Source organism: Prosopis cineraria, unplaced genomic scaffold (genome assembly GCF_029017545.1).
Source record: "Prosopis cineraria cultivar Desert tree isolate PC_DT_omini unplaced genomic scaffold, ASM2901754v1 PC900, whole genome shotgun sequence".
Classification (NCBI taxonomy): domain Eukaryota; kingdom Viridiplantae; phylum Streptophyta; class Magnoliopsida; order Fabales; family Fabaceae; genus Prosopis; species Prosopis cineraria.
This window is the reverse complement of record NW_026556225.1, coordinates 4,563-17,479: the sequence shown is the minus strand read 5'-3', so window position 1 is coordinate 17,479 and position 12,917 is coordinate 4,563. Positions and strand designations below refer to the sequence as shown.

The 12,917-nt window shown below is 28.8% G+C and overlaps 1 pseudogene; it reads right to left on the bottom strand.

Annotated features, from left to right (window-relative positions):
* Positions 1 to 8,509: 8,509 nt before the first annotated feature.
* Positions 8,510 to 11,282, bottom strand: LOC129298737 (uncharacterized; annotated as a pseudogene).
* Between the last annotated feature and the right edge of the window lie 1,635 nt (positions 11,283 to 12,917).

Genomic DNA, 12,917 nt, shown 5'->3' with positions numbered 1-12,917 from the left:
CACTCACTTTCACTAGCATTTTAATTACTTGCATATTAGGTAATTAGTTTAGATAATTAGCTAGATAACTAAATTCCTACAAACTTTGGTTGATTTATTTCACTAGATAACTTTCAATTAGACTTAAAACCATTCCTTGGGAGATGACCTAGGGTTGGCCCTATATTGCATTAGGGTTAGCTTTAGTGTAATTTTGAGGATAAGCGACTAATTTTCTATCACCTAACACTGATATTACAATGATGAGAAAACTTTGAATAAATGATATAGCGCAGGTGTTGTTTTGATAGTACCGATATAGTCCAATACGTAAAAGATGAAGATTTTTGATAATTTTGAGTGAATAAGAATATTTTTGAAAAGACTACTCAGCACCAGTGTTAAAAGGAAATAACATTGAAGTAATATAACTAATCAAATATCCTCATAAGACAGAAGAAAGGACAGTACTGGTGTTGAAGTGTTAGCACAGGTTTTGTACAAACTTGAATAAAACTTAGTACATATGCTAACCAAGTAACACAGATGTTGTCTTAATTCAACCAAAGATAAGTAAAGAATAAGACCGATGTTAAATAGAGTGCAAGGAAAAAGGTTTGAATAAGAGAGAATCAATTGCAAGGTTTAAAGGGATGACACTGGTGTTAGAATGAGTAAGACAGGTGTTATATGAAACATGAATCAATAGAATAGTGAATATAACTGAGATAGCACTGGTGTTAATGCTTCCAGTGTCGGTGCTAGCAATACTTAAGTCACTTTAGAACAAGACAGCTTTAAGCACAAAGATTGTAGTTAAGTCAAATACTTAACTAACAAAATAACATACCTTCTGTTACGTACAAGTTCTTACTTAGTTAGATTTGATTAACGTTAAGCCAAATAACTTAGGTTTAAGTTAAGAAATCCTGAAACACATAAAACTTCTCTTTATTTTGTAATAATCAAAACCAAGGTTTAACAATAGGTAGTTTTATTAGCACTTTTTTAAGGTGAGCATTATACTGGTTGTTAGATTTTAGAAAATAAAGTTCATTCATGAAAAAGACAAAGAAAGTATGGAGAATGATGTTAAAGTCCCAAAAAAAGAGGATTAGTGACAAGCAGGTCCTAAAGAAAACTTTCTTTAAAAAATTGTAAATATTAATTTAGATAGTTTTAAATTTAGGAGTTTTAATTATAAATAAAATATTTAAATTCTAAATATAACTTACAGTCTGCAATTACAATTTCAGTTTACAATTATCTGAATCAACATTTATAATTTATTTTTCAAAAAATCTTGTTAGGATCTAATTGTCATTAATTCCCTATGTTAGAACTTTATTACCACTCTGCCAAGAAAGTAAGAGTAGAAAATGATACACAAAATTTAAAATCAAGATAATTGAAAACCCCACTGAAGGAAATAAAAAAAAATATGGGCAACAATAAGTAAGAAATTTCACTATGAAAAATCAAAATTACAATTGGAGGGGAAAATATCAAGCCCCTAAATTGTGTTTAACAAACAAACAGGGAAGATAAAGAGAAAGCCATAATGAAGGACCTCTGGAGGGTTTAATTTATAGATAAGGACTAAATGATTATGAAATTACGCCGTAGGACAAGGGACTAAAATGTAATTAATTTTTAGTGTGAAAAGCCAAAATTACCCCTCATTTAAAAAAAATTCCTCAACTACCAACCATTAAAACTCCATCATCAATGGCCAAACCACCCCCCCAATCACCGGACCAATGAGGGAGGTAGGTTATTTTTTTTTTAAAGGTGGCCATGGTGGGGTTTGAGCCCACATTGTCTTGGCCACCAAAAGAATTGTTAGCCATTAGGCTAACAAATCCTTTCAATTATATAATATAAATTTGTATATATATACTTAATTTTTTTTTTACTTTCCATGCCAACATTTATCAGGGGCTCGATGGTTACTTGTCATTTTACAAATGACTACTTATTAAACTACTCATGGGACTTGTTAAAAACTTGATATGCACTGATTTTTATAAATGCTTACTTGTTTTTATTATCAGGAATGACAAGTTCCCATTAACAATTTAATAAGTAACCATTTGTAAGATGACAGGTCCCACTACTAATATAGAAACTTTCTTTTGATAAATTGACAAGAAAATTTTAGTAAAATAACAAGTTCATATAAGCTTTTGACATGTAAAATTTTAATAATAAAACCAAGCAAACATTTAAAAAAATAACTCCATATTAAATTTCTTTAACAAGTCCTTATTGATGATTTAACAAGTACCAATTTGTGAAATGATAAGTCCTATTACTAGTTTTGAAAATTTCTTTTGGTAACTTGACAAGAAAATTTTAGCAAAATAACAAATTCATATAAACTTTTGACATGTAAAATTTTAGTAATAAAAGCAAGCAAGCATTTATAAAAGCCACTTCATATTAAATTTCGTTAACAAGTCTCTATTGATAATTTAATAAGTAACCATTTATGAAATGACAAGATCCATTATATTTTAAAATTTGCTTTCATTTTTCATGCCAATACTTATTAGAAGCTTAATGGTTACTTATCATTTTACAAATGGATATATGTTAAATTACTAATAGAACTTGTTAAAAAATTTAATATGAATTGATTTTTATAAATATTTACTTGTTTTTATTATTGAGAATGACAAGTTCTTGTTGGTAATTTAATAAGTAACTATCTATGAAATGATAAGTCTCCTTACTAGCATTAAAAATTTCTCTTAATAATTTGATAAGTAAATTTTAGTAAAATAACAAGTTTATATAAAATTTTGACATACCAATATGAACTTGTTAAATGAACAATACAAATTTATATATATATAAATATATATATATTTTAAACTTTATTTTTACTTTTCATGCCAATACTTATTAGAAGCTTAATAATTACCTATCATTTCATAAATAGTTACTTGTTAAATTAACAATGGAGACTTGTTAAAAAATTTAATATGCATTAATTTTTATAAATGTTTACTTGTTTTTATTACTAAAAGCTTGCATGTCAAAAGCTTATAGGAACTTGTATTTTGCTAAAAAAATTTTGTCAAGTTATCAAGAGAAATTTTTAAAGCTAGTAACAAGGCTTGGTATTTCACAAATAGTTACTTGTTAAATTATCAATGGGGACTTGTTAAAGAAATTTAATATGGAGTGATTTTTATAAATATTTGCTTGTTTTTATTATCAAAAGCATACATGTCAAAAGCTTATAGGAACTTGTATTTTGCTAAAATTTTCTTCTCAAGTTATCAAGAGAAATTTTTAAAGCTAGTAATGAGACTTGTCATTTCACAAATTGTTACTTATTAAATTGTCAATGAGGACTTGTTAAAGAAATTTAATATGAAATGGTTTTTATAAATGTTTGGTTGTTTTTATTACTAAAATTTTAGATGTCAAAAACAGATATGAATTTATTTTTTGTTACAATTTTATTGTCAAGTTATCAAGAAAAATTTTCAAAACTAATAACAAGGTTTATCATTTTAAAAATGGTTACTTATTAAATTATCAATAGGGATCTATCAAAAAAAATTTAATATGGAGTGGTTTTTGTAATTGTTTAGTTGTTTTTATTATTAAAAGCTTCTATGACCTTTTTACTAAAAAAAAAAAGGTTTATATAAACTTGTTATTTTACTAAAATTTAATTATCAAAAATTATCAAGAGAAATATTCAAAGCTAGTAATGGGATTTGTCATCTCATAAATGGTTACTTGTTAAATTACTATAAAAACTTGTTATTTCTAGTAATAAAAACAAGTATTTATAAAAATCAGTGCATATTAAGTTTTTTAACAAGTCTCATTAATAGTTTAACAAGTAGCCATTTGTAAAATAACAAGTAACCATTGAGCTCTTAATACATGTTGGTATGAAAAGTGAAAATAAAGTTATATATATATTTGCATTATATAATTGAAAGGAATTATTAGTCTAATGGCTAATAATCCTTTTAGTGACCAAGAGGATGTAGGTTCAAACTTTATCTTAACTACCTTAAAAAATAATAATAATAATCTACCTCCCTCATCGATCTAGTGATCAGCGTTGGAGCTCTCTAGCAATGGTCTAACCACTACTACTAGAGCTCTAATGGCCAATCCAACCATTGGTGTTGGAGCTCCTGATGCCAATGATTGAGGAGCTTTTTTAAAAAAAGACACAAGTGATAGTTTTATCTTTTCACACTAAAAATTAATTATATTTTAGTCTCTTAGTCTTGTAGTATAATTTTAAAATTATTTGATCCTTGTTTGTAAATAAAATCCTCGAAGGATTTTTGGCTGTGATTTTCCTGATATGTCATCACTAGCACCAATATTTAACGAGGGTCCAAAATTTAATATTTTACGCGGGCTAGAGCAAATTTCAGTCTTTTATATAATATATATCTGTATCTATATCTGTATCTATATTATATTTAAGATCTGGCAGTCCATTTCTGCCACTCATGATTAGTGCTGCCACATGTTCCCTTCGTCCAAACCTCCAATCAGTAATTAAGGAATTTTGATAGCTGTACATTTGTTTGGATTAGGCCTAAAATTTTATTTTTAATTACACTGATGTTTAAATAAAATTTATTAAATGAATTAGACTTGCGTTTCAAATATAGGGGAATAGATTTCGTGATAAGGTAATAAATTTACTTACACAAAAACATTATGAAATTAACTAGAGTTAGGATTCAATAAACTAAAGGTGGTTTAATTGAGTAAAAATTGCATTGAGAAAGATACTACACCATAATTAAACTTTATATACTTGATTTTGACCTAATTATAGCACTAGATATTAAATAATTATATAAACATTCAAATAAAAAAGATAAATATGAGAAAAATTTTTAAATTACCGAGTTAAACTTGAGATCCAAGTAAATGATATCAGCATGACAACAATTACTTTATAATTACAGAAGAATGAGATTTCAATTATATGTTTTTTAAATTTTGCACTTTTTGGCAAAAAGAAAAAAAAATGCCAAAGTTGTCACGAGCATGAGATCGATCAGAAAAGCATTATGGTGACAAGAAAGCTAATTTTGTACTAAAAAGGTTAAATAAATATTTGACATAAAGTGGATGCAAATGCAATAATGTTTAGATTCCTCACAATTGATCAGATATGGGACCGTCATGACAAATAATTCGTTTGTCGTTTTGTGAAAGAAGAGACGATTGAAGGCTGCTTCTGCCTCTTACTTCTGATTAATGTAGGTGTATGGATGCGATCCCAACAAAAATTGTTTTATTATTCAGTCAGATTTTCCCAGCTCTCTGTTTTTGTGGTGAGAATAAGCTAATTACTCCCTTAATTTTTTGCATAGTAACACAATAAACCCTAAATTTATTTATTATATAAATTGTTCCATCAAATATTAAAAACAATGCAATGTTATCCTGCCCTTATGAAAAGCTAACTTTGACTAGTTGACTGAAAATGGTAAAAAAAGGACTTCAAAAATTATAAAAAAAACCAAAAAAAATCCTTTTTTATACTTTTCGGGTCCTTTTTCGTAATTTTTGAATTTTTATGGTAATAATTTGGTCTTTTCTATAATTTTTGATATCATTTTTAAGTAATCTAACGGTTAAAGTTAACTTTTATTAATAACAGGGGTCACATTACGTAGTTTTCAAGAGTTAAGAGAACAACTTACACATTAAACGAGTTCAAAATTTATGATACTATTTGACCTAAAGTTTAGAGAGTAATTTACTCATTTGTTTTTTTTTCCTTGTGTTAAGTAAATGTTTTGATGAATTAGAAATGTTTAAAATTTTATCATATCAGAGCTCAAAGTCTCATAATTCAAATGATGTTGATATTTTCTTCAACAGTATGATGCAAACAATGTTTAATCAATATACATTTTAGGATCTTATAAAATTGCTTGTTGTACTCCGTCTATTTTTTTGACTGAAAATAAGTATTGTAATATTAAAAAATCTGTACAACAAACAAAATTCCTAAGGGGTTAACTCCTTTCACAATCCACCCTTTCATAAAAATGGGAAGGTTGATGATGAAGGGAAATAAAAGAATTAGTCCTAAGCTGACCTACACTAATCATGTCTTTAAAAAATGCACTATAATCATTACAAAGGAAATTAGAAGAGATATTCCAATTTCAAAGAGCAAAACTTTTCACTTGGAGAAGGAGATCATGCCAAGGGTTTTCATAAGTTATACCCCTGCCTAAGCAATTAAGAGTACTAGCACAGTGGCAATCAATTTTTATTGTTTTGACACTATCATTCCAGCATTTTTTTAGGCCCATAAGAATAGTTCGTATAACCACAGAGTCCCCTAGAGCAGAATCCATCTTTATGCTATAGCCAAATTCAGGAGATTGACCTTGCTTCCTTATCACTGCTACACCCATATGTCTTCCTTATAGCTCTACTTGTTCTGCTACCTCAAGTCTAACTAGATTATGATCAAGATACAGTTGAATTAGATTCACACCAGCACCACCTCTTACAGAGTTAGTTGCATATAGAAGTTTTCTATCTTGGAGAATTCTAAAAATCATTGTTTCTGCATTAAACTATTGGGTATGTCTATCATCAGCATTAAAAATGGCATTACACCGAGATGTCCAAATTTCTCAGCATGTGTAAGCAAAGAGAATTTTCCAAGAGATTTGTTTTGTCATTTGATTATCCAAATTACCATTGAGGTTCAGTTTCAGCCACTGATGTATGTTCCCACTTGTGAATTTCGTCCAGTGATTAAGTGCTACAAGTTAGAGTCAAATAGTCACATTGTGTTGGGCAACATCCTCAAAGGAGGGACACAGTCAACTCGGCTTGCGACATGTTGATGCATATAAATGGATACAGTATCATATTTTAATTTAAAACCTTAAAATATTTATGAACTATTTGGTAATTTTTTCTGAAAATAATTTTATATTCTACAGAATAAAAAATAAAAAATATGTTTGATAATATGTTTTAAAAAAATATTTTGAAAAAAAAAATAAAATATTTTTGGAGAGTTAAAACATAAAAACATCTTTTAAGCATTCTGGAATTATTATTCTGAAAAATAAAAGAAAATAAAAAAAATTATTTTTATTATTTTTTATCTCAAAATATGTTTTACAAAACATTAATTCTTAAAAAAAAACAAAAATAATTTCAAACAAACTTTTAATTTATATAATTTTTTTACTGATATACCTCGTATTCATCTAAATTCTGTTCAATATGACACTTTTCTCCCCACATTTAGCCGAATCTAGTTATCCTTGATAGGATTCAGCTCTTCCCTATTACGGAGTGCATCCTTCGCACCTCCAGTGAGCTTTTGGCATATTTGAACTATTCAGATTAAATTTAAATTGTTTAGATTTAAAAGTTTTAATTTTAATTTTAATTGAAAAAAATTTATAAAAAATGTAAAAAACTGCAATAAATTCGTTTATCACCAATCAATATGGATAGTATAAATTTAATGTGAATGGTCTTAATTTAATCTTAAATTTTTTATCCAGATATACCCTGGATTGTGTAGATTTCAAAATGTTTCACTTGCAATTTTTTTTATAAAAAAATGAAAAGTACCTGTTTGGAAACAAAAATAAAAATTTATAAAAATTGTATAAAAAAATATTAAATCTGCATTGTCCAAAGTATATCTAAATAACCAATTTATGAAAAATATTACAAATTTAATATTAAATTAAACCATCAAGATTAAATTTGTTCTATCCAAATTGGTCAGTGATTAACAAATTTATTGAAAATTTTTATATTTTTTTTAAAATTTTATTTAAAAAAATAAAACCTTTACATCTAGACCATTTATATTTAAAATAAATAGTCTAAAACTGCCCAAATCTTAGTGGACACATGGAAGACACACTCCTCAACCGAGACAAGCGGAGTCCGCTTGACATATCCCAAGACAGGGGGAGTATTTGAAGAGATTTCTACAACGTTATAGTATTTGAAAGAACTAGTTGTATTGGAAAAGGGAAGGTTAGAAATAAGAGAGATATCACTAATCTTTTCCATTGTTTCATATGATAAATTTTAAAGGAATTATTTTTTAACAAATGAAGTGTAGGCTAGTTTAATTTCTAGGGCTTCGCAAATTAAAAGGGCATGCAGGTCACAAAGAGTGTTCATAAGTCCTCACCATTTTTTACTAACAAGATCTTCATATCTATAATAGAGTTTACACCAATGCCTTCGACATAAGTTAATTAATTAATTACCGATTGAACTAAATTTTTTAATGAAATTGATTTTTTTACTCATAAAGAATTATTCAATATTTGGTATATAAACTATCATACTTTCATAAGATTCTGATTCCAAATTTTACGAAAGACATTAATTCCTTTCTATTTGAATAATGTTAATTAAAGAAATTATTGCTATTTAAAATTGGATAACTTTTTAAAGAGATTAATTAATAATATTTCCCCATTTCCTCGTTAAAAAATTAAGGGAATTGAAAGATGAATAGGAAATTAGGTAAACATGGCCAATATGTATCATTAATTAATCATTGCAACCTTTTGGCTCATTCTATCACAAGTAGAATGGAAACTTCTTTAAAATATGAATTTGTTCGCATCCATATGAGAAAGTGAGGGAAAGAAGAACAAAAAATCTCCTTTTCTTGTCTACTTCAAGATTCAAGAGATGAATTACCCCTTCTTTTTCATCACCCTGAAAATAAGGAAATTAGCATGAAAATATGTGTACAAAAATACATACAAATTCAATCCAGGTTTTGGAAAATAGCTTGGCAAGTCTCACTTCTTTATATGTGAACTTCATGTGGGTGGGACCTACTTTACCCATCTTTAATTGTGGTCAATTCTCCATCTTCAAACGAAATATTATTTCACACACAGAGGACCTGCATTAATTCTGCAATTTATCTAACATTTTTTGTTTTCAAGAGCTTCTCTTTTGTCTGAAGTGATGACGAATTCTTGTTAGCATTCATGATTCTCAAGCTTTGTCTCAACAAATCAAACTCTCTCTCCTTTTTCTTCTTTTGTTGCTCCAAAGACTCCAATTGAGATTTGAGCGACTTGATGGTTCCTTCTTTGTCTTGTAATTCTGCCTTCAGTTTCTCCATCTCCACCTCATTTTCCTCTGCCTGCTTCCAACACACTCCATCACCTGTGAACCCATAGTCAAATAATTAATTTTTATTTTTTGTACTATTTCTTTAATTACAATATAAATTGTTGTAACATAATTTGAATGTTTCTCCATAGTCCATATCATATGTGCCCTTTACAAATCTGTAAATTAACAAGGAAGAATAACAGTTAGATTTCAAAATACTGAATGAATACTAGTTAAGTTTTCAATAAATTTTTTTGAAAAATAAATTAAAAATATTGATACAAATTATGACAAATCCAAGAGTTTTAATTATAGAGAAGTATTTAAATATCAAATATAATTTTTATATTATAATAACAAAATTTATTTGTAACTGTTTGAATTAATATTTAAAATTTATTTTGTAAAAATTTTTTTCGAGGGCTTATTTGTAACTAATTTATTTTTTTAAAATCTAACTGTTATTCTCCCAATTAAAAATGTGCAGGTGATATATCCAGGGTTCTAGAAAAATACAGAGCAAAAAACATTCGATGGTATATTTTCTTCTTTAAACTCTATCTTAAAAGGACATTGAAAGGCAACCTACCTCCCAACTACGAAATGACTGAATTTTAATGTAATTGGTTAAAAGGGAAAATCAACTAACAGCTAGTTGTTGGGTAGTTTTGTAGTACATAGATAGAATAGGAAAAAAAAATGAAAAAGTAAATTTGTAAGAGAAAAAAAAAAATGGAAAGAGAACATTGCAGTTAAGCAATAATAGAGATTTGATAAATATGTCATTAATATTTCGATTTTTGTCCTAAAGAGAATCATCGCGTTCTCTTCGCCCTTTTACAAATTAAAGGGAATGCCAATAAATTATTAATTATTGGAACTCAAACACAGATATTGTAAATATTTAATATAAATATCTTCAATTACTTTATAAAAAAATAAATATCTTCAATTAATTAATTAATTAATTAAAGTCTGCCTTTTTAAAAAAGAAACATACAAATTCTCTAGTCATACAAGTACTTTGCACCAGAAATTCTCTAGTTTAACATAGACATTAAACTCAACTAGCTTCACTTCCAGAATTTTCAACGAAAAAAAAAAAAAACTTAGACCTACTTGGTCTAAAAATTCAACCAACTTTTAAGTTTATTTCTATTAAATATACATATTTTAAATATAAAATATTCAAGTATTTAATATCATTATCAACATTTAATAAAAGCAAAATGATCAATGCAATAACTATTAAAGCCCTTTATAATTAGAACCAAAACAATTACATTCTCCTTGCCTTGTTAATAAGACCAAAGGAGTAATAACCAAAATAACAACACTAACTAATTAACAAGAAATTTTGCATCTTTACACCTAAAAAAGTAACAGCTTGATCTGTCCAAATTTCTTGGACCAATTAACTCTATGACGATTATAATAATGATTGGGTGAATGAAATGGACTAAATGTCATAAATCTAAATTAATGGGAAGAATGAGCAGATATGCATACCATTGTAAGTTCTCTGAATGAGATCATCCAACTCTGTCTTAATTTCTAGATAAAGTTGTTTCCACTTCTCAACAGCCTCGTCTCTTCTTGCTCTTTCCTCCTTCATCTTCTCAACTAGAAGCTTGGTCCCCATTAATTCCCACTCTTTCCCACTATTTTCCTCGCCTTTCTCCATTATTCCCATCTTGTCCCTCACCATCTCTCTTATCTTCTCCCCTCTCCTCCGCCGTCTTCCTCAGCAGCGCCACCTCCTCCCTCAGCTTCTCTCTCTCTCTCTTCCACTCTGTCTCCTTCAAAGCGAACATCATTATTTCTCTTTCGCAGTTCATATACTCTCTCTCTCTCTCCACCATCATCGTCTTTATCTCCTCTTGCAGAACCTTCACCCTGTGCTTCAGATTCATCACTTCTTTCTCACAGCTATAATACCGTCCTCCTCTATTATTATTCTTGCTAAGCTTGCCTCCCATGGTGATCTATCTCTCTACAGCTTCTTCTTCTTCTTCTGGGGATGAATGTGAGTGAGTGTTCTTATAGTGAGAGAGACAGAGAGAGAGAGAAGGAAAAGGGATAGCATCTCTGTGCTGAAGGACAGCACTTCAATGGCTTTGATAAAATAATAAGAGCATCAAGAAAGAAAATTCAGCCACTTTGTGAACTCCGGAGGATAAGGGTCACATAGCAATACACAGAAGTACTACTTTAATTCAATAGTGATTGGTGGGTTTGTTTTAGGGAAAATGACAATTAAGTCCTAAAGATCAACTTTATATCAATTAAGTCTCAACTAATTTTAAAAGGCCAATCAAGTCCCATGCTGTTTTTTTCCAACCAGAATTATGAAAGAAATGACGAAAATGCCCCTATGAGTAAATATAACATGTACACTACTCATCAGCTCCAACATTTGTCTCTTTCCCGCCATTAATGAGAGTTGCATGTAAGTGGTGGAGCTATATGTTGAAGAATATCCATTCATGAAATAGAGTTATGCTTGGAAGAGGTGAGTTGCCTTAATTATTCACTCAAGGAAGCTTAAGGAGTTGTGCTGATGCGTGTAAATAGGTTTTTTTTATTTCACATTTCTAAATATTTGGCATGAAGATTCGACATTTTGCAACTGAAAGTGTAAGAAATTACTATCGAGTGTCCATATTTTAAGATAGAATGCTGTCACTATTTCACTGATGCGAAAATCACTTATATCAAAAGTAACTTGTTTCTAAGTGATATATTATTACATTTTATTTTGTTTCTTATAGGTTGATATTATTGGGTACGATAGAAAGTAGTTGTTTAAAGAAAATTTTTTGTTATTTTCATTTTGGTGGAGATATTGTAAAAATATGCATGGGACAATGCATTATGATGGGGGGAGTTGTAATGGAAGAATGATTAGAGAAGGAATGTCTCTTAAAGAACTTGTTAGATTGATTTCATCATGCTTGAATTGTGATTTAAATGGAATAGAATTGAAGTACACAGTGAAGTTTGATTGCAATGCTCTTTTAGACCTTAAAGATGATGAAGGGATAAATCAATTAATGAAATTGAATGATAATTTTGCTCATGTTTACATCATTGGGAAGACACAGCAAAGTACAAAAGCAACAAGAGATTCAATTGATGAGTAAGTTTTTTTAATAGTTGCATAATTAATATTATGCTAATATGAATATGGATGGTAGTAGTAAACATGATTTGAATGAAAATGTAGAGCAGGATGTTCAGCTAAGAATTCACATGCTACACAAGATCTTGAAGTTCTACCATGTGTAATATAAAGTATCCCAATACCAATGCCTGAGCTAAATGCAATAAAGTAGAAGGATTTGCTAGTAGGACCTAGGTAGATTTTTTTGAGTGCTGATGATTGTAGACAAGCAATCAACAAGTATAGTATTGCACTATGCATATTATCTTCGTAGTTTATAGGAGAAAATATACAATGGCACTATACATCATGTTGAGGCCCATGAGATGTCAAAGCCAAATGCATTGACAGCATCTAAGCTCATAAGCCAAATCTTTTTGCTGCCTCCTAGAACATCTCGATCAGTTAGCAGACCTTATCATGTGAGGATTGAGTCTCAATATCAGCAGAAGAAGGTTTATTATTGTTGTCATTATCATAAAGCAGGTCGTACATGGAAGAGGTGTAGAAATCTAAATCCAAATTGATGTTATTATAAATGGGTTACCACATGAACTTGAATTTGGATGATATACATATATGGATAGTTTTAGATCAAGTTAGATTTGGTTAACATATATAGGTTTTTATA